Below are 20,502 nucleotides of genomic sequence, written 5' to 3' on the forward strand. Positions count from 1 at the left end.
CACCTTAATGCTACCGCAAAAACATAATTTATGCTTACCTGATAAATTTATTTCTCTTGCAGTGTAGTCAGTCCACGGGTCATCCATTACTTATGGAATATATCTCTTCCTAACAGGAAGCTGCAAGAGGATCACCCAAGCAGAGCTGCTATATAGCTCCTCCCCTCACATGTCATATTCAGTCATTCGACCAAAACCAGACGAGAAAGGAGAAACCATAGGGTGCAGTGGTGACTGGAGTTTAATTAAAATTTAGATCTGCCTTAAAGACAGGGCGGGCCGTGGACTGACTACACTACAAGAGAAATAAATTTATCAGGTAAGCATAAATTATGTTTTCTCTTGTTAAGTGTAGTCAGTCCACGGGTCATCCATTACTTATGGAATACCAATACCAAAGCTAAAGTACACGGATGAAGGGCGGGACAAGGCAGGAACATTAAACAGAAGGAACCACTGCCTGAAATACCTTTCTCCAAAAATAGCCTCCGAAGAAGCAAAAGTGTCAAATTTGTAAAATTTTGAAAAAGTGTGAAGTGAAGACCAAGTTGCAGCCTTGCAAATCTGTTCAACAGAGGCCTCATTTTTAAAGGCCCAGGTGGAAGCCACAGCTCTAGTAGAATGAGCTGTAATCCTTTCAGGAGGCTGCTGTCATAGGCTAAACTATTATGCTACGAAGCCAAAAAGAGAGAGAGGTAGCCGAAGCCTTTTGACCTCTTCTCTGTCCAGAGTAAACGACAAACAGGGAAGAAGTTTGACGAAAATCTTTAGTTGCCTGCAAATAGAACTTCAGGGCACAGACTACGTCCAAATTATGCAAAAGTCGTTCCTTCTTTGAAGAAGGGTTAGGACACAGTGATGGAACAACAATCTCTTGATTGATATTCCTGTTAGTAACTACCTTAGGTAAGAACCCAGGTTTAGTACGCAGAACTACCTTGTCTGAATGAAAAATCAGATAAGGAGAATCACAATGTAAGGCAGATAACTCAGAGACTCTTCGAGCCGAGGAAATAGCCATCAAAAACAGAACCTTCCAGGATAACAGCTTGATATCAATGGAATGAAGGGGTTCAAATGGAACGCCTTGAAGAACGTTAAGAACCAAGTTTAAGCTCCACGGCGGAGCAACAATCTTAAACACAGGCTTAATCCTAGCTAAAGCCTGACAAAAAGCCTGAACGTCTGGAACTTCAGCCAGACGTTTGTGTAGAAGAATAGACAGAGCAGAAATCTGTCCCTTTAACGAACTAGCAGATAAGCCCTTTTCTAAACCCTCTTGTAGAAAGGACAATATCCTAGGAATCCTAACCTTACTCCATGAGTAACACTTGGATTCGCACCAATATAAATATTTACGCCATATCTTATGGTAAATTTTTCTGGTAACAGGCTTCCTAGCCTGTATTAAGGTATCAATAACCGACTCCGAGAAGCCACGCTTTGATAGAATCAAGCGTTCAATCTCCATGCAGTCAGCCTCATAGAAATTAGATTTGGATGGTTGAAAGGACCCTGAATTAGAAGGTCCTGTCTCAGAGGCAGAGACCACGGTGGACAGGACGACATGTCCACTAGGTCTGCATACCAGGTCCTGCGTGGCCACGCAGGCGCTATTAGAATCACCGAAGCTCTCTCCTGTTTGATCTTGGCAATCAAACGAGGAAGCATCGGAAATGGTGGAAACACATAAGCCATGTTGAAGACCCAAGGGGCTGTCAGAGCATCTATCAGCACCGCTCCCGGGTCCCTGGACCTGGATCCGTAACAAGGAAGCTTGGGGTTCTGGCGAGACGCCATGAGATCCAGATCTGGTTTGCCCCAACGATGAATCAGTTGAGCAAAGACCTCCAGATGAAGTTCCCACTCCCCCGGATGAAAAGTCTGGCGACTTAGAAAATCCGCCTCCCAGTTCTCCACGCCTGGGATGTAAATCGCTGACAGGTGGCAAGAGTGAGACTCTGCCCAGCGAATTATCTTTGAGACTTCCAACATCGCTAGGGAACTTCTGGTTCCCCCTTGATGGTTGATGTAAGCCACAGTCGTGATGTTGTCCGACTGAAATCTGATGAACCTCAGAGTTGCTAACTGAGGCCAAGCTAGGAGAGCATTGAATATTGCTCTTAATTCCAGAATATTTATTGGGAGGAGTTTCTCCTCCTGAGTCCATAATCCCTGAGCCTTCAGGGAGTTCCAGACTGCGCCCCAGCCTAGAAGGCTGGCGTCTGTTGTTACAATCGTCCAATCTGGCCTGCGAAAGGTCATCCCCTTGGACAGATGTGGCCGAGAAAGCCACCATAGAAGAGAATCTCTGGTCTCTTGATCCAGATTTAGTAGGGGGGACAAATCTGAGTAATCCCCGTTCCACTGACTTAGCATGCACAATTGCAGCAGTCTGAGATGCAGGCGCGCAAATGGTACTATGTCCATTGCCGCTACCATTAAGCCGATTACTTCCATGCACTGAGCTACTGACGGGTGTGGAATGGAATGAAGGACACGGCAAGCATTTAGAAGTTTTGATAACCTGGCCTCTGTCAGGTAAATTTTCATCTCTACAGAATGTATAAGAGTCCCTAGAAAGGGAACCCTTGTAAGTGGTAATAGAGAACTCTTTTCCACGTTCACCTTCCACCCATGCGACCTCAGAAATGCCAGAACTATCTCTGTATGAGACTTGGCAGTTTGAAAACTTGACGCTTGTATCAGAATGTCGTCTAGGTATGGAGTCACCGCTATGCCTCCCGGTCTTAGTACCGCCAGAAGTGAGCCCAGAACTTTTGTAAAGATTCTTGGAGCCGTAGCTAATCCGAAGGGAAGAGCTACAAACTGGTAATGCCTGTCTAGGAAAGCAAATCTTAGGTACCGATAATGATCCTTGTGAATCGGTATGTGAAGGTAGGCATCCTTTAAGTCCACTGTGGTCATGTACTGACCCTCTTGGATCATGGGAAGGATGGTTCGAATAGTTTCCATTTTGAATGATGGAACTCTTAGGAATTTGTTTAGGATTTTTAAGTCCAAAATTGGTCTGAAGGTTCCCTCTTTCTTGGGAACCACAAATAGATTTGAATAGAATCCTTGCCCATGTTCCGTCCGCGGAACTGGGTGGATCACCCCCATTAGTAAGAGGTCTTGTACACAGCGTAGAAACGCCTCTTTCTTTATTTGGTTTGCTGATAACCTTGAAAGATGAAATCTCCCTCGTGGAGGAGAAGTTTTGAAGTCCAGGAGATATCCCTGACATATGATCTCCAACGCCCAGGGATCCTGGACATCTCTTGCCCAAGCCTGGGCGAAGAGAGAAAGTCTGCCCCCCACTAGATCCGTTTCCGGATAGGGGACCCTCTCTTCATGCTGTCTTAGGGGCAGCAGCAGGTTTCTTGGCCTGCTTGCCCTTGTTCCAGGACTGGTTAACTTTCCAGCCCTGCCTGTAACGAGCAACAGCTCCTTCCTGTTTTGGAGCGGAGGAAGTTGATGCTGCTCCTGCCTTGAAGTTACGAAAGGCACGAAAATTAGACTGTTTGGCCTTTGATTTGGCCCTGTCCCGAGGTAGAGCATGGCCCTTACCTCCCGTAATGTCAGCTATAATTTCTTTCAAACCGGGCCCGAATAAGGTCTGCCCTTTGAAAGGAATATTAAGCAATTTAGAAGTCACGTCAGCTGACCAGGATTTAAGCCATAGCGCTCTGCGCGCTTGGATGGCGAATTCGGAGTTCTTAGCCGTAAGTTTGGTTAAATGTACGACGGCGGGGGGCGGAGCCAACTGCCGAAGCTTTAGGACATACTATATCAGAGCTCCTCAAACTTGATCTTCTAAAAAGATATTTTATGGCAACCTAAGTCTCCACATATCTATTTGCTGAATGCCTGTTACATCTTAGATCACAGATTGTGAGGTTTGCGATCCAGGTGGCGTGTCATTGGTGTAAAACCAGTACAGAGGCCTTCTAACTAGCTGGGATCGTGGCTCAGCTTTCGCCGCCATACTTCAAACTTCCTACGCAGCATCCTGTTAGACGGAGAAATATTACTAGCATTTCCCTACACAGAAATATAATGAAGCAACAACTCCTCTCAGCTTTGCACGCCTTGATGCACACTATGGACTGCCATCAGCAGGCTCTCGTAGCCGAAATGAGAGCTGTGATGACCTCATCTCACCATACTACTTTGACTAGTGAGACTTTATCTAAAAATCTTGCAGACGGGTCTGTAACAGACAAAGAGAACTTAAATACCCGAATAATGGAACAGCCAGGCACAGACCCACAGAACAGTACCTTGCAGATATTACCGGCCCTTACAGTGTCGGAGCAACGGAGCGCAGCATGCTTGGAGGCGCAGTGGACGCAGCGATTCGGACCAACCGGAGGGCGAGGTCCGCAGCAAGCGGTTCAGGTCTCCTCTAGCACCTCTGGAAGCCCCTCTACAGACACGGGGGCAGAATCAAAAGTGACAGCTGAGCCGGGAGCTGAGCGGGAGAAAGCTGCGCAAGGTGGATCTAAAGCACGTCTTGGCCCCTGCATCAATTACCTCATTCCAGCCTCACGGAGAGCAAACAGCCTCGTTAAACCTCTCCCTAACAACGCTGGCCTCTCTGTACAGCTGTCAGGCTCGTTTGCTACCCTTCTCATCAACACGTTGGACCAGCCTCCACACAGCCGATTCCCCTCTTCTATTCTTCTCGAAATAGATGACCTTCGCAGAAGCGGTGTTGGCTAGAGATCACATTCCGGACAACCCCTTACAGGACGGTATACATATTCAATTTGACAGCAGCCCGATTTGACTTATAAATAATTTACTCCTCACCCTAAACAGATAAGGACTAATAACTTTTACAAATGATCTTGTTAGCCCCGGTTGATCCCTACTCCACATCTACATATTCAAATGCATAGACTGACCACTCTTATGCTTGCACAGGCATAATGAACATTTTATATCCCTTCCATCACCCTAAATCAGACACAGACTCATCATTTATATTACGTTATGCTCCCCCCCATGCATATGTACATTTTAGTTTAACGGTTATGTGCTGCTTAAGCTCTGTTTTACCTCTGCAACCTTTTAGTATATCTATAATACAGAATGTGCAAATCAGAGGTTATGCTTGTATATGTGAAATGCCTTTGACCTCGGTGTCTCTGTCCTACAGGTTGTGGTCATTTTATCTCCAGTTCCTATTTTACTTGTGCAGGCTAGTAGTTATGCTAATGAAGCCAATAGTTCAAATTTGCTATGTGTTTTATTTTAATGTTGGCTAACTTCTATTTCTTGCTTCAAGTTATCCTCTTTAGACTATTAACCTAATATGAAACCAAAACACCTTAAGATGTGATTGCCAATTGTATTTTCTCAATGCATGGATCAATGACTATTAGGATTGTGAGTGTTTGGATACATTACATGTCTAAATTATTCAGCTTGGGTTGAAAGTTATCTTATATGTTGGCTCATATGTTAAGGGCCATTTCTATATCTCCTATTGAATAGAACCCCTAGCTCTAATACTCTCTCTTTACAGTTTGAGCCTACACAGTGACTGATAAACTCTAAAATGAAGAAAGGCATATTTAGATATGTGTTATTATTTGTACACTATTTTTCTTTTGTTATAGTTAAGCTGCTTGTTGCATTATGTAGTGGAGGCATTGGAGATATGTAGAGGTCTAAAAGAAACTATTCTGCTTATCATGTTATTTTACCCATAGGTTGTCTGTGGTGATGATTCACTGAGGCAATGCCACCATTAGCTAGCCAGACCTTAACATGTCATCTTCATCAGCTCAGGGGAATAAGCCCCCTTCTCTCCTACCACTCCCTTTTCTTATTACCTAGAATCAAAAATATCTCAAACTATAAGGAGTTACTACCCAAAGCATGTTAGCTAATCTTGTGTAACATTTTCTCGTTGTGAAGTGGGCAGTGAGTTACAGACATCCTGGGGTCTATGTATCTATAGCCACCCTATAAGGCCGATCTAACCACGGGACACCCGAACCTATGCATATGGCAGCACTGTTTTTTTTTTGTTTTTTTTTTTGTTTTTTTTTAACGCTCAGTTGAATCTGTGGCATGTTTGTGCATTTTTATAGGATAATATATTTTCTACATTATAACATGTTAGGTATACCTTTGTCTGAGTCTTTACATCAGATAACATACGGCTTATAGTAGTTTTCCTCTTCTGATAAGTGATTCTACTATATACCATATCCACTAAATGGCAATGTTTGCAACAGGAATATGTAATTAACAATATTTTAAGTTCACATAGTTGTCTTATAATGGTGACGCTGAGTAGTGTTATCTATGCTTGCCCTATGTTTGTTTTCTATGTTCTAGATATTTTAAATGATGTTTTCATCTCCCCATACAAAGGGGAGCTCTCTCTACTTAATCTACTCATGTCCCCTGCTAGATAATGGCATACCCCCTATGTAGAATTAATCGGTTGCACAAATTGTCTGTCCTTGCTGAGCTCCTCTCTTCCCTTTCCCGCCGGTACATGTTGTCTGCGGGTCATATCCCTATTCCTTTTTCCCACATCGCTTATAGCTAGCATTTCCCCAGGAGAGGAGCTCACCCAGAAGTCTTTTATACCCTATACTTCCTAATTTACCCCTTATTGCATAACCTTATTTTGGTCACAACCAACATAATCCCCTAATCTTCTGTCCCATAGCTTACAAACCTTACGGTGATGACAATGCTAAGCCACTTTAAGCCCTGATCCACACTTTCTAGCTACCCCGCTCTTGTAGAACTTCACTATGGTCAAAACCAACCTATTCTCATAATCTCCTGGCTCGTAGTTTATAAATCTTGCTGTGATGACAGTGTTAAGCTATCCTACGCCCTGATAATGTCCCTCTACTAACTAACTTCCCTTTAACACTATAGGTACAATCATATTAATAGAGGGGAAGTTTATCGACAGGGAATACCCTAATCCGCTATTTATTTGGTATAATATTCTCTAGACAGTCCTGGGACCCCCCTACTTGGACATTTCTAAGCTCCCAGCACATACTTTGCATACTCATATAAGGCTCCGCCCCCCCCCCTTCTTCTATATGCATAGCGGTGCTTACCCGCTGAATATCCCCCCCCCCCCTGTATATCTCAGCCCAAGAGTGGCTGACGCATAAGCTAACTCTCCATAGCCCGATATCCCTAACTCTGATTCTCCATTGAATATTTTCTATAGTACTGTGGAGATCATTCATTAATAATATAACATAAAATGAAGTTATATTCCACCTCGCCTAAACTTATTGTCTATTTTCAGGTTACGATTTGATATGTAATTATATTGTTACATGTATATCTTGTTTTTCTCTTTCTAATAATGTCAATTTATAGATAATGTATTATTTACACTGATCCAATATTGACCTCAGGGCGAAGCTTGTTTGTTAACCTATACGTTAAACTTCAATAAAAAAATTATTTAAAAAAAAATGTACGACGGCATCAGAAACAAATGCGTTAGCTAGCTTAAGTGCTTCAAGCTTGTTCATAATTTCATCCAATGGAGCTGTGCGAATGGCCTCTTCCAGAGACTCAAACCAGAATGCCGCCGCAGCAGTGACAGGCGCAATGCATGCAAGGGGCTGTAAGATAAAACCTTGTTGAACAAACATTTTCTTAAGGTAACCCTCTAATTTCTTATCCATTGGATCTGAAAAGGCACAACTTTCCTCCACCGGGATAGTGGTACGCTTAGCTAAAGTAGAAACTGCTCCCTCCACCTTAGGGACCGTCTGCCATAAGTCTCGTGTGGTGGCGTCTATAGGAAACATTTTCTAAATATGGGAGGAGGGGAAAAAGGCACACCAGGTCTATCCCACTCCTTGCTAATAATCTCTGTAAGCCTTTTAGGTATAGGAAACACGTCAGTACACACCGGTACCGCATAGTATCTATCCAACCTACATAATTTTTCTGGAATTGCAACCGTGTTACAATCATTCAGAGCCGCTAATACCTCCCCTAGCAATATGCGGAGGTTCTCAAGCTTAAATTTAAAATTAGAAATCTCTGAATCCAGTCTCCCTGGATCAGATCCGTCACCCACAGAATGAAGCTCTCCGTCTTCATGTTCTGCAAACTGTGACGCAGTATCTGACATGGCTCTCACCTCATCCGCGCGCTCTGTCCTTAACCCAGAGCTATCGCGCTTGCCTCTTAATTCTGGCAATTTAGATAATACTTCTGTGATAACAGTAGCCATGTCTTGCAAAGTGATTTGTAAGGGCCTCCCTGATGTACTTGGCGCCACAAAATCACGCACCTCCTGAGCGGGAGGCGAAGGTACTGACACGTGAGGAGAGTTAGTCGGCATAACTTCCCCCCTCGTTGTCTGGTGATAATTTCTTTACATGTAAAGATTGACTTTTATTTAAAGTAACATCAATGCAATTAGTACACAAATTTCTATTGGGCTCCACATTGGCCTTTAAACATAGTGAACAAAGAGATTCATCTGTGTCAGACATGTTTAAACAGACTAGCAATGAGACTAGCAAGCTTGGAAATACTTTTCTAAATAAATTTACAAGCAATATAAAAAACGCTACTGTGCCTTTAAGAAGCACAAAAAGCTGTCACAGTTGAAATAACAATGAACCAAAATAGTTATAGCAACCAATTTTTCACAGTAAATGTATTAAGTTAGCAAAGGATTGTACCCACCAGCAAATGGATGATTAACCCCTTAATACCCAAAAACGGATAACAATTTAATAATTAACGTTTTTATCACAGTCAAAACACACTGTCACAGGTCTGCTGTGACTGATTACCTCCCTCAAAATGAATTTTGAAGACCCCTGAGCTCTCTAGAGACGATCTGGATCATGGAGGATGAAGTAGACAGATTGTGACTGAATTTTTACTGCGCAAAAAAAACGCTAAAATAGGCCCCTCCCACTCATATTACAACAGTGGGGAAGCTCAGATAACTGTTTCTATGCAGAAAACAAAGATGGCCATGTGGTAAAAATCATGCCCCAATAAGTTTTATCACCAAGTACCTCACAAAAAACGATTAACATGCCAGTAAACGTTTTAAACATACATTTGAAAAGTTATGAAGTGTTATTAATAAGCCTGCTACCAGTCGCTTTTACTGCAGTTAAGGCTCATACATTATTTCAGTATTAACAGTATTTTCAGAGTCAATTCCATTCCTTAGAAAAATACATTCAGTGTACACACACTCATCAGCCTAATACCAGTCGCTATCACTGCATTTAAGGCTGAACTTACGTTACATTGGTATCAGCAGTATTTTCTCAGTCAATTCCATTCCTCAGAAAAATAATTTACTGCACATACCTCGTTTGCAGGGGGGCCCTGCATGCTATTCCCCTTTTCTGAAGTTACCTCACTCCTCAGATGAGAACAGCCAGTGGATCTTAGTTACGTCTGCTAAGATCATAGAAAACGCAGGCAGATTCTTCTTCTAATGCTGCCTGAGAACAAACAGCACACTCCAGTGCCATTTAAAATAACAAACTTTTGATTGAAGAAATAAACTAAGTTAAAAAACACCACAGACCTCTCACAGCGACCTATCTTTAGTTAGGCTGCAAGAGAATGACTGAATATGACATGTGAGGGGAGGAGCTATATAGCAGCTCTGCTTGGGTGATCCTCTTGCAGCTAGGAAGAGATATATTCCATAAGTAATGGATGACCCGTGGACTGACTACACTTAACAAGAGAAAACTATTCTGTGTCTATTTCTGGCTGTGATAAGTGCCCTGGCTCGAACTTGTTTACAACGAAATCCGCCAACCTGGTCACAAGTTGTAGATATGTTAAAATACATAAAACCCATGAAGTCCTACTTCTTCCAGATTAATAATTCTGTGAGCTCCAAAATCTAGTATGGAAGTATGGCCCTACCTAGATTTTTTCTGCCTTCTGCAACCGTGGATTATCTGGTTATGACCTATCACATCATAGGTACCCTACCCCCTTTTTTTCTTCTCTCTTTCTCTCATCACCCAATGGGGAGATCATTTGACATCCCCTGTGTCAATAACCTCGCTTTAAAGTATTCTATTTGAAACTTTTCTGATATAGACTATACCACTATAAACTGGTATGTTTGTTATTCAATCCATAGATATTGTTTAACTTGTATTCCTTAATATTTGAACATTTTACAATAATGCACCGTTTATTAAAACCTAGACCCATGCTGGTGTTTTAAGTAAATTAACTCTAATCTTGTCATATAGGCTTTATTATGATGGACATTTCATTCCTCTTAACAGTGTTTCTGCGTTTAAATTTAAAGACTGTTTCAAACTTGATTTGATTGTATTGAACAGTTTAGATTACCTTGTGCCATGTTTGTTTTATAATTTTTGAAATACCTCAATAAGATACTTTAATGCAACACGTATCTCAGAGCCTGAATAAAGGTCTGAATATAGGGAATTTTAGCAATCCTCTTATGTAATATGACAGAACTGAAATCTGACCCTTAAGAGGACTATTTGACAAAGTTATCAAAATCATCCTGCAGGAATTTGGAAGAATTCCAACGGTATCCCCTGCAAGCACACTAGGATACAAAGGTTTTCCAAACCTTATGATACATATGATTGCTGACAGGTTTTCTAGCTTGAATCAAGGTGTCAATAACCTTATCAGAAAAATCTCTCTGAGACAAGTGTTCAATCGCAAGGGCATCAAATTCAGAGTTTTGAGAGCTTGATGGAAAAAGTACCCTTGAGAAAGAAATTCCTTTTAGAGACAAAGCCTTCAAGGCAGGCATGAAGACGTTTGAATTAGATCCACAAACCAAATTCTGTGAGGCCATGTTGAAGTAATCAGCATTGCTTGTTACTGTTTTATTCTGGCTATCACTCTGTAGAGCAACACAAATAGGGGAATACTGTTAATCAGATTGAGCGACCAGGAACTACTAGGGCATCTAACGGATTTGCCTGAGGGCCTCGAGACCTAGCACAATAATGGGGTAGATTGTGATTCAGGCAAGAGGCCAGCATCTCATAATCTGGTTGAAAACCATCTGATTCAGAGACCATTCCCCTGGGTGAAGAGACTGGCGGCTGATAAAGTCTGCTTCACAATTATTTACATCCATGATGTGGATTGCCAGGATCCTGCAATGGTAATGTTCTGCCCAGCTGATAATGCAGGATGCCTACTTTATCACCAGGGAACTGCAAGTTCCGTCTTGATGATTGATGTCTGTCTCAGGAGTTTCAAACGATCCTGGATCTCATCAAGAGTAGTTTCCCCAGAAATAAGTTCTGAAATGTTGTCACACCAAACTACAGTAGCAGCAGTTACACAGGCAACAATGAAAGCAGAACTGAAAATAATTTATGCAAGCTGAAAGGCTTGTCTATGAAAACCTTCAAGCATTTTATTTAAGTGATCTTTAAAAGAGGTACTATCTTTCAGAGGAATAGTAGTACCAGTAGCCTATTTAGGGTTTGAGCTATTGTTTGGTCAGGGCATAGTTTTCATAACATTTCCAAAGTAAATGAGAGAAGAGGAGAGAGAAATGGGGGAGGAAGAGAAGGAGGAAGTAATGGCAGATGGAGAGGAGAGAGAGAAGGGAGAGAGAGGAGGGAAGCCCAGTCAAGCCAGCAACCCCCTACCCAAAAACAATCAAGCACCCCAGTTACTGCCAGCAATGCCCTGCCCAAAACCAGCCAACTCCCTAATTTTTGCCAGATCCCCTTGCCCAAAACCAGTCAAGCCCACTAGTTACTGCCAGCAATTCCCAGGCCAATACCAACTAAACCCCCACATTATTGCCAGCAATCTTCTGCCCAATACCAAGTCAAGCTTCACAGTTATTGCAAAAATACCAAGCAAAGCCCCCTAGAGTTGCCTTTGAACCCTAGCCCATTAGAAGCCAATGCCAAATGACTGTCTGCAGCCCAGGCCCCTTATCAGCAAAGCCCTAATTACAGCACACAAATCCCAGCTCATTGCCAACCCAACCAAATAACTTTGCACCACACAAATCATGACCCTCCTGCATCTAGCTTAATATCACCTAGACTAAATATAACGTTGGCTTCTGTATTTGCTCAATAACACAAGAACTATGAATACTGTGCTGGCAACTAGCTCCTCAGGCAGCTATCAGTGCCTTAACACATTGGCTGCCAAATAAAAATGCAACAGTGTAATTAACATTTTCCAATTGTACTCACAGGTGGATACAGAGCTGCCATCTGCATAAAGCATTTCTCCAGGCCTTTAACCCCTTGGTTGTCAGTGACACTTGTTGTACACCAGAGAGTAAAATCCTGTATCACGTAAAGCTGCCAGTGGGTGCACTGGGTAATGTAGCCAGCAACGTGTTCTGCCCCCCAGCGTATGTGACCGAGCTAATCCCTCTCGTTTCCCACTGCAAATGGCACTAACTGCACTGCTCTCCCCGTCCATGCCCACACTAGGCTGCCCTTTGTCCCAACCAAGCCCCCCTCAATGGCTAAATACAGCTGTGCAGTCTAATGACACTGAGGGCAGGCAGGAAACACTGTGACCCTGGGGGGACAAAAGTGAAGGAAACGGTGAGCAGCACATCAAAATGTGCCACCATCCATCTTCCCCAAATCTACTGCCCTAATTAATAATATACCCTTGAGAAGTATGCCTGGCAAGAGTGGCCATAGCTGCATTTACCTATCAATACCTTTGTCCACTGAATTTATCTAAGTTGCAGCAACTGCTTCCAATAGACAGGCCTATCCGAGGCAGTGCACACATAGTGCCAAGGACATAATAATTAACAGCATTCTACAACACAGGGGTTTGGCAGATTAATCTGCATTTCACCTTATGAGGGCTGTGGATCGCACAAGGAGAAGCACACTGTAGACAAATGGATTGGTAGATAAATCCCCATTTTAACTGGTAGGTATCTGACATTTCCTCACTGGGAAGAGATATTTCACTGCCAGGATGAAAACTCCTTGTCTAGCCCTCTGTCCATCAAGGCACTGTGAGGAGGATATGGGTCTCAGATCAGTTAGAGTACTCCTTTCAACAATGAATATATCAGGACTTCAGGATTCACCTCACTCTATCAAGGAGGCAAAATATTGACTGAGGATTCAGGGTAAGTGGGAGGGATTTAAATCTCTGGTATGTTGGGGTGTCTTCTGCCTAGTGGACAGGTGGGTATTTTCCCACAAGATGATTTTATTCAGTACAGGAACTTTTATTTTCCACAAAAAATAAATAAATTTGCTTTTAGATATTAGGGAAAGCCACAAAAATGTGTTTTGTATTAACCAAAGATCTTTTGCTACAATCAAAAGCACAGGAACTGTTAAACTAATTATATATAAAGAAAAATGTTTAAGTCAAACACTATAATACGTCATATTCAAAATTTCTTGGTTAATTTAAAGGGACAGTCTACTCCAGAAATGTTATTGTTTAAAAAACATAATTTATGTTTACCTGATAAATTAATTTCTTTCATGGTGGTGAGAGTCCACGATCCATTACTCCTGGGAATTAATCTTCTCTACCACTAGGAGGGGGCAAACATTCCTAAATCCCAAGAACCCTATAAAAACCCTCCCACATACCTCAGGCTAACTTATTGCCAAGCAAAGTGAGGTAAAAAAAAGGAAAAATAAGAGCTATAAAAGGAGCAAGGAAAAAAGATGTGCTAAAAAAAAAAGGACCCCAAGTTTGGTCTTGTGGACTCTCACCCCCATGAAAGAAATGAATTTATCAGGTAAGCATAAAATATGTTTCTTTCATATAGGTGGTGTAATTACTCCTGGGAACTTATACCCAAGCTGTGGCGTCCACAAGTAATAGCATAAAGGGAGGGATTTAAAAACATATATTTTTAATGCACTTAAATTAAACAGGGAAAAAAAATCTAACTAAGACAACTGCCTGAAGAACCTTCCTATCAAAGGCTGCTTCACAAGAAGCAAAAACATCAAAATGAGCAGTAATCCACTGCATAAAAGCATATAATACATTTTCTTAGGATATAAAAGCTGAAAATAAAAGCTTTTACAACCTATAAGAGAACATAGAATTACGGACCTTTACTGTTGTAACGCTCCAGCAGTCAAACATTCATTACTGCAATGCTCCAGTACATAAATAGAGACCGTGCATAAAAGCATATAACACCCGGATATAGAAGCTTTCAAAACCTAGGAGACTTAGAAGTGAGTTGAACCAGAAAATAACTGAATAAATCATCAAGAGGTTAAAAATTAGAAGTGAAAAAGAGGGAGCTTTGGAAAACCAATAAAAAGACCCATAACGATGAGATCAGGTATCTTGACAAAGGCGAACTAGCTGAAACGCATAGATCACCTGATCTGGGAAAAAGCAAACTGCTAGTAACACGGAGGCTACAAGTAGGCGAGTGGGAGGATACTTTCTAATTGTTGCTCTCCACCAGTGAGGTTTATACCAATATTGCCCAATTCATGTGGCAGAATGATGTTTGTAAGGAGTAATCTATTAAAAAGCAGTGCACTGTGAACAAACTTTTACTACAAGAAGCGGATTTGCTAGAAACCGGTCACGTGATCTGATGCAACCAGCAATTTGAAGAGACGCCAAAATCAGGAACGGTATTTACCAGCAAAACCAAACAAGGTACCCCTGTATGTGTATTATTGGGACAATGTCTTTGTCTATCTACTACAACACAAGCTCATGATAAGGCTGTAGATAAGATGATGTTGGAAGTAATTTAATTACCCTTGAATAATAAACTGATGATCCAGCCACCATGTCAGATACCGACTTGCATTGGGATCCAAAAATATCTTTTGAGCCAGCGGAGTATAGTCTCTGCACCACTGACGAAGCATACAAAGCTGAAGAGGTCTCATGTGAAAACGAACAAATGGAATTACATCTGAAGCTGCAATCGTAAGACCTAGAACGTTCATACAAAAAGCAACCGAGGGAAAAGAAAGAAACTGAAGGTTCAGACAGGTTGACAGCAATCTTAACCTTCTCTGCTCTGTTAAATTTAGTCTCCATGAGTCTCTCTCCACTGAGAATGAAGTGAGTTCCCTAATAGCTTCCTCACACCTCACTACCAGCCCCCTTTACCCTATCCCTTCAGATCTAATACCTTCTCTGTCCTCTACTCTTACCCCAGCTCTTACTCACATATTCAACCAATCCCTTACTACTGGTTCATTTCCATCATCCTTCAAACATGCAAAGGTCACCCCCATCCTCAAAAAACCCTCCCTCTACCCCAATTCTCCTGCAAACTACCGCCCCATATCATTACTTCCATTTAGCTTCTAAAGTCCTGGAAAAACTAGTTTTCGATCGCCTAACACACTTCCTATCCTCCAACTCATTGCTTGACCCTCTGTAATCTGGCTTCCATCCCCAACACTCAACTGAGACTGCCCTCACCAAGGTTACTAACGATCTTCTTTCTGCTAAAAACAATGGCCACTATTCTATACTTCTGTTACTTGACCTGTCTGCTGCCTTTGACATTGTTGACCATCCCCCCCTCCTACGGACTCTCAGCTCCCTTTGGCTCTGTGACATTGCCCTCTCCTGGATCCATTCTTATCTCTCTAATAGGTCCTTTTCTGTCTCATTTGCTGACGACTCCTACTCTCCATTGCCTCTGTCTGTTGGAGTACCTCAAGGCTCTGTTCTAGGCCCTCTACTCTTCTCTATTTATACTTCCTCACTGGGTAAACTTATTAGTAGCTATGGATTCAACTATCACCTCTATGCTGATGATACTCAGATCTACCTATCCACCCCTGCACTCTCTCCTTCTGTCCTTTCCCATATCAGCGACTGCTTATCTGGCATTTCTTCCTGGATGGCCTCTCACCACTTAAAAATCAACATGTCCAAGACTGAGCTTCTTCTAATCCCCCCATCTAATTCTACTCCAGTTTCTAGCTTTACTATCACTGTTGGTGACACCACTATCTCCCCATCACCCCAAGTCCGCTGCCTAGGAGTTACACTTGACTCCAATCGCTCTCTTCATCCTGTCACAACCACCTACGCAATATCTTCAAAATTCATCCTTTTCTGAGTGCTGAAACTACTAAACAGCTAATCCATTCCCTAGTAATTTCCCGGCTTGACTACTGTAACAACCTACTAACCGGCCTTCCTCTCTCCCGCCTCTCTCCCCTTCAATCCATCCTGAATGCCTCTGCTAGGGTAATCCACCTCTCCCGATTCTCTGTATCCGCTGCACCCCTCTGTGAGTCCCTTCACTGGCTCCCTATTCACAGCAGAATTAAATTAAAAATTCTCACTCTGACCTACAAAGCCCTTACCAATGCAGCCCCCCCCCCATACCTTTCCTCACTCATCAACAAATATACTCCAGCCCGTCCCCTAAGATCCAACAACAATCTACTCCTTGCCTTTTCTACCATCACCTCCTCTCATGCTAGACTACAGGACATTAATCATCATAATATCAAATACAGCATCAGAAATAAAAGAATTGGTACTTTTGAGTAAATCCAAAATATTTGCACTAGCAGAGTCATCCGAACACTATTCTGAAAGACTAGACAACCAGTAAGTTGAAGCAGCAGCCACATCAGCAATAGAAATAGCTGACCTGAGCAAATACCCTGCTTGTAAAAAGGCCCTTCTATGAAAAGACTCACATTTTCTATCTAAAGGGTCTTTAAAAGAAGTACTGCCTTCCAAAGGAATTGTAAGTTTAGCCAGAGTGGAAATAGCCCAATCCACCTTGGGAACAGTCTCCCACAAATCAACATTAGCAGCAGGTGAAGGATCTAACTTTTTAAATCTAGCAAGAGTAAATGAATTACCTGACTTAGACCATCCCTAGAAATTATGTCAGAAACAGCATCAGGAATAGGGAATACCTCAAGGAGATTAACAACAGTCTTAAAAACAGAATTTAAACAATTACACAGCTTATCAGAAACTTTAGGATCTTTAATTCCTAAAGCAATTAAGAACTCCTTCAAAAGAGAACAAATATGTTCAACTTAAACAAAAGAGATAAATATCAGGTTTAACATCAGTTGAAAATTCCTCATCACCAGAGGAAACTTCACCATCTGAAGACATAACAGCCTCCCTGGCTTCAGGGCACATAACTTGTAGAAGGTAAAATCTGGACTGACCTATTAACATGAGTCACATAAATGAGCTGGAGAAGGCGCCTCAGCTTTTTTACAATAAGCACGCCTAATAATGGTAGAAAGGTGTTCAGGGGACTAAGTTTCTCGGGTAGATTAAGGGACAGAATCAGACAGCTCCATTATAGCATATGACAAAGCAATGCAATAAACACTATAACCCCCTTAAAAAGCTCTTGAGGAATGTAAATCACTTACCCCCTCCTAAGTAACTTTTTAAATAAACTCACAGATACAATGTGCACTAAACCAAACTGCAAAATATAGCAGGAGACATTAACATTACATTTGAAGGGACGTTAACGCTCATCCGAATGAAGAAAACGTGCACACAAAAAAATAACAGCTATAAGAGATATAGGGCCAGACTACAACAAGTGGAGTGCTAATTTATCATGCGCCCACAAATGAGCGATAAATAACCAGCCATTTGCGGTAGCAATTAGTGCTATGAAAATTAACCTCAGATTAATTTTCAAAATGTGTCCCAAAAATAAAGTTGTGTTTTTTTTTATATAAAAAAAATAAGCATCTTTATTTTTTTTAAAGTGTAACTGCAAAAAGCAATTGTAAGGGGTGAAAAGTGTCGGGTGTGAAAAAAACATGGCACTGAAAAGGGCTTTTACATTGCGGTCTATGGGAACTATGTGTTCCCTGTAAATAAATATGTATATGAATATATACATATATATTTATGTGTTAATTTTTATATATACACATATTAACACATATAGATGTATACAGTATTATGATATATATTTATATATTGCCCATCACTGCACAACTTACCCCCTTAGCTGTGCTAGTTCTCATGCCGTCATGAAGCGTGCTCTTGTGGTATTATCAGTTGATCACAAATATCGCCTTTGCGGAAGCAATATTTTGTGTTTAAATTGTAATCTGGCCCTTATCGTGCCAAAACCGGACGTGCGCATAGCTGAGAATAAACGTGCGCTAACCAGACATTTGTAAACCAGCCGAAGCTCGAAACTAACTGTAATAAAACTAAAAGGGACGTCCGCTAACCCAACAAGAGGCAATCCGACGTCAGCGACCCTGACATGTGTAAACCCAGGCCGACATGCGCAAAATGGCGAGGGGAATAAAGGAACCCCCTCTGAGGAAGCGTGATGTGAAACATGCGTTGGGTTCTTAGGAGAGTTTGTTTATCTCTCCTTTCTTTTTAATTTGCCAATCGTCTGCCATTACTAGTTTATACTATTTAGTTAGGAAGTTATATGATATACATATTTCTGCAATAGCTGCAGCATCTGCTTTTTATATGTTAATTGTTAAAATTGACTCCCGGATTGAAAGAGTCAAGTCATAACTAATATCTGCTGTTTGCTGCAGCACTAGACAAGCGCTTAATTAACCTAACCTTACCTTTACAGTGGTTATTAACCTTGGCAGCGATTGTGTTTTTAAACTTTTTGAGTGTGTGACAGTATGACTGTGCATTGAAAATAAAGTTAAGTATGAATGAAGATATACAAGTATACTAGTCAATCGAAAATAATATATATATATACACATACACACACACACATATATATATATATATATATATATATATATATATATATATATATATATATATATATATATATTATATATAGTAAAAAAAAGTGCCCATAACATATATACAGTATATGCCCTTAAGGATCGGGCACTTCAGACTAAGACTTCCCCAACAGACCAGCGCATTTTTAGCATTTTTGCCATCATGCTATTCTTTTTTATGTCTATATACAATTAGTTGAATAAAGTAAAGGATTCTGTCTCAAAGCCATGTATATTAGTAAATATATCAGACTAAGAATTCCTCAAAAGACCAGAGCACTTTGCCATCAGTACATTTAAACAGAAATAGAGACTTGTTTTTTTTATTTACCTGTTAAAACGATACGTTTTATTTTAGTGGACAACCCAAAGCGGCATATTTATCAAGCTCCGTATGGAGCTTGATGCCCCGTGTTTCCGGCGAGTCATCAGGCTCGCCAGATACAGAAGTTATGAAGCAGCGCTCTAACCCTCCCCCTGCTAATTCCCGCCATGTTTGGCACTGGCAGCTGTCTGCCTGTACCCAGTTACATCAATTTTTTTAAATTTTATAATACTTATAAAAATGTATTATTCTGTAGTGTAGCTGCCCCCCTCATTATGCTACTCCCTCCCATATTTAATCCCCCCATAACACTTAAAAGAGCCTCCTTCCCCCTCCCTCTTTCCTACTCACAGCCAGACCGTTCTGTAAGGAAATTTTTTGGTAGAGCTCCCACCCGCTCCCCTCATGCCCCTCTGCAGCAATGGGCCGCGCACCCGCCTCCCTCCTAAAAATTCCAACCACCAACGATCGGCACCACCTCTGCCCGATGCAGAGAAGGCCACAGAGTGGCCCTCTCTGCATCGGTAACTCTGCCTGTCTATTTCTGTAATGCCACACTCGTGGGGCATGCAGAAATAGCGCAATCTCAGTATTTTTAGCGAGATCGCGGCAGAGAGGCCCAGGCATAGCGACCAGTGTTGGTCGTTAAGGGGTTAAATTTATATATATATATATATATATATATATATATATATATATATATATATATATATATATATATATATAAACTAAAAAGTGCCCAAAAACTATAAGCTAAAAGGAATTTAGCCTCCCAAAACCTGACTGGCGCATAGCTGAGAACAAATGTGCCTCGGTCGGTGATGGAGTCACAGAAGGCGGGACACGGTGCTGGACGTCTGTAGATGAGGGTGCCGCGGAGGGTGGTGTTGTGGTTAACCTTGATTTTGAAGTGTAGATGTTCCCAGTCTGGTGAGTGATCATCGGAGGTGGTTGTGACTTGGATGGAGTGTTTGTGGATGATGGCAATGCCTCCTCCAGGTCGGTTGTTGCGGTCTTTGTCGGAGATTTTATAGCCATCGGGGATGGCGATGTCCGGCGCTGATATGGGGTTGAGCCAGGTTTCGGTGAGGAAGGAGACGTCTGGGGAGGTGGAGTCAAGCAGGTTCCAGATTTCGATGGTGTGCTTGTGGATGTAGCGGGTGTTGAGGAGGATGCAGTTGAGGTTCTCGCGGCTGTTTTAGTGAGAGATGTTTGGTAGGTTTGTGGTCGGGAGGGTGGTGAAAGAGCAGTTGCGGCAGGTGAATGGTCCTCTGGTGTTCGTCGGGGATGCGAGGTGGCATGCTGATGATTTAGCGATGTTGAGAGAGCGAAGGGGGTGCTGGTGTTATAGAGGTGGCAGGTGCGGAGGTCATGGTTCGTGGCGCTGGGTGCGGTCCGGGCGCTGATGGGCTTACCTTTGGAGCGCCATTG

This window comes from Bombina bombina, chromosome 1 (genome assembly GCF_027579735.1).
Source record: "Bombina bombina isolate aBomBom1 chromosome 1, aBomBom1.pri, whole genome shotgun sequence".
NCBI classification, from domain to species: domain Eukaryota; kingdom Metazoa; phylum Chordata; class Amphibia; order Anura; family Bombinatoridae; genus Bombina; species Bombina bombina.